Source organism: Ascaphus truei, unplaced genomic scaffold (genome assembly GCF_040206685.1).
Source record: "Ascaphus truei isolate aAscTru1 unplaced genomic scaffold, aAscTru1.hap1 HAP1_SCAFFOLD_857, whole genome shotgun sequence".
NCBI classification, from domain to species: domain Eukaryota; kingdom Metazoa; phylum Chordata; class Amphibia; order Anura; family Ascaphidae; genus Ascaphus; species Ascaphus truei.
The window spans coordinates 109184-112733 of NW_027457195.1; positions in this window are offsets into that span (position 1 = coordinate 109184).

The following is a 3550-nucleotide window of genomic DNA, read 5'->3' on the forward strand; positions in this document are numbered from 1 at the left end:
CCCAGCTCAGACAGACACAGCAAGAACAAAGACAGGAATCAGTAACACACAGCACAGAGCAAACCCCCAGCTCAGACATAGAAACAGCAAGAACAAAGACAGGAATCAGTAACACACAGCACAGAGCAAACCCCCAGCTCAGACATAGAAACAGCAAGAACAAAGACAGACTCAACGCCAACCACTGGCTCAACAATAACACCTACTGTCCCCAAAACAACCCACAACAATACACACCTGGAACGCAACAGGGAATACAGCACAACAACTGGAACTGACACCAGGAACAACAACACTGACATAACAATACTCATCGACTCAAATGGAAGATACCAAACAGTGAGTGACTATTCCCAGGCAAACACGTAACCACGATCCACTGCCCCACAACACAGAAAGCTCTGGATATCCTAAACAAACCAGACTTCAGAAACCCTGGATACATCATCATCCACACTGATACCAATGACCTCCCAACCCAGCAGAGGAATCTTGCCGAGAATCTGACACAAGTAGCGCAGAGAGCAACACAAAGATTCCCCACCACAAAGATAATTATGTCTACCCTACTACCAAGAAGAGATATCTCAACTGATACCATTCAGAACGTCAACACAGAGTTGGCAAAAACATGCACATCTCTCCCCCATGTACACCTGGCTCAGCATGACTCCATCATACCACAACACCTGTATGACCACGTGCACCTCAACCAGCAAGGGATGCGCTACTTTGCAAAGACCCTGAAAGATGTCACCTTGGAGAGAACAGCCAAATACCCACTGCAGGACAGGACACTGCATCAGGGACCTAGACTACACAGATCTCACGAGACACAGGAATACCCACATAGACAGCAGCATTGGGACAACCACAGAGCATCAAAGAAAAGCATCACAACAACCTCCGGAACCAGACTAACGGCTAGCAACGAACTAAAGGAAATCCGGGAACTGCTCACTACCATCTGCACCAGACTGATGTAAAAATGCATAATCCTACCAAAATCATTACCACAAACAAGCATACACCACTACATGCAGAGAAAGAGAAGTAAAGAAATGACAAGAATGAACGTACCCACATTTATTGTATCAACAAAGACTAGTCAAAAAAAAAAAAAAAACTTGCAAATTAGCTCACTGGAAGGCATAAGACAAGATATATAAGCTATACAAAATCCAAGATGGGATCTTTTAAAATTAGCAGCTGGAACATTCAGGGCCTGAATGCGTCAGCATTTGGTTCTAAACCACAAGATCCAGACTTCAAAAACAAGTTGACGAGCATAGACATTTTTATTCTCCACGAAACATGGATCCAATCGGAGGAGATTGGTTATAGGCAGCTCCTAGTCCCAGCCCAAAAACCCAAAGGTGTGAAACGAGGCCGTCATTCAGGAGGAATCATAATAAGGTACAAAGAGGAGCTTAACAGCCAAAAAAACCCAATGAAGAGAGGAGATACCCACATGTGGCTACAAATAAAAGGCTCCATGTTTACCCATCTATATGACACATACCTATGTGCAGCATACATCCCCCCCTCCGACTCCCCATACTACAATCCAGACATCTTCGAGACCCTGCAGACAGAGGCAATCCACTTTCAGACCCTGGGTAAAGTGCAGATATGTGGAGACCTGAACGCCAGAACAGGCAGAGAACAGGATTATATATCTTCAGATGGAAATAACTACATCTTTGGAAATGACACTTGTCATAGCTCTGTGACACGTCAAAGAACCAGCTACGAATGTGCAACAAACAAAAATGGTAAAGAGCTCCTAAACCTGTGTCGCGGTCTGGGACTGTACATTATTAATGGGCGGACAAGAGGAGACTCTTTGGGTAGATACACATACAGTATAGCTCTGTGCTGGGCAGCAGTGTAGTGGACTACGCAATAACCGACATAGACCCACAAGCCATCAGTGCTTTCATAGTTACACCAGCATCACCCCTATCAGACCACAATCAAACCCTGCTCTTTATTAAGAGACCAGACCAACCAAGCACAACACAAAAACCCCTCTACAACCTTCATAGCCTGAAAGCCACCTACAAATGGACAAAACAGAGCCTCGCGACATACACAGAAACAATCAACAGTTCAGAAGTTGGAAACCTACTCCAAAGCTTCCAGGACACAAACTATGAGCAGAACAAACACGGTGTAAACCGGGCAGTAAGAAACCTCAACAAAATATTCCATCTAATAGCAAAGACATCAAACCTGAAAAAAACTAGCCCTAACAGACCAACAACAAATGACAAAATCAAAGAAAAATGGTTTGATAAGGAATGCAACACCCTTAGAAAAAGCCTGCGAACAATATCAAACCAAAAACACAGAGACCCAAACAATACAGAACTACGAATGAGGTACCACCAACACCTGAAGCACTACAGGCACACCCTAAGGAAGAAAAAACAAAACCACATTACCAAAAAATTAGAAAGAATTGAAGAAGCATTAGATGAAAATACTTTCTGGAAAACCTGGAAACATCTGGATACAAAGCAGAATAACAGACACCTGGCCATTCAGAATGGCAACATCTGGAAAAACTACATCGAGGACCTTTACCAAGAAATCCCAGAAGAAAACCTGACGCAAGAACAAAAACAAATCCTCACCAAACAAACATCACTGGAGAACACTATAAAAGATAACCAAAACCTCCTGGACATACCAATCATAATCCAGGAAATAAAAGAAAAAAGAAAACTAATAAAAACCAAGAAAGCAAGCGGACCAGATGGCACTCTACAAGAGATGCTGAAGTATAGCAATCCATCTATACAAGAAGCAATACTGAAAATGTTCAACCTGGTCCTCACTACTGGCTACTTCCCTGAACTGTGGAACGAAGGACTGATAACCCCTATCCACAAGAAAGGAGACAGGATGGACCCATCCAATTACAGAGGTATCTGTGTCAGCAACACCCTGGGGAAACTATTCAACAGCATCTTGAACAGCAGAATCCTCACCTTCCTGACAGAGCAGAGTGTACTGAGTAAGAGCCAGACAGGCTTCCTGCCAAACCACCGCACCACGGATCACATCTATACCTTACACAGCCTGATTAATAAGCACGTCCACAACACCAACAAGGGCAAAATCTTTGCTTGCTTTGTGGACTTCAAAAAAGCCTTCGACTCTATCTGGCATCCAGGCCTATTGCTGAAAATACTAGAGAGCGGAATAGGGGGGAGAACATACGACACGATCAAAAGTATGTACTCTGAAAACAAATGCTGTGTGAAAGTTAATAACAAAAGGACAGACTTCTTCCATCAAGGCCGTGGAGTTAGACAGGGCTGCATCCTGAGTGCCACACTTTTAAACATCTACATCAATGAGCTCGCAGCAGCCCTAGAATCCTCCTCAGCACCTGGGCTCAACTTGGCTGGAACTGAGATTATGTCTCTACTATACGCAGACGACCTGCTCTTGCTGTCTCCAACAGAATAAGGCCTCCAACAGAAACTGGCAATACTAGAAAAATTCAGCCAGACCTGGGCACTCTCTGTGAACCTAGAAA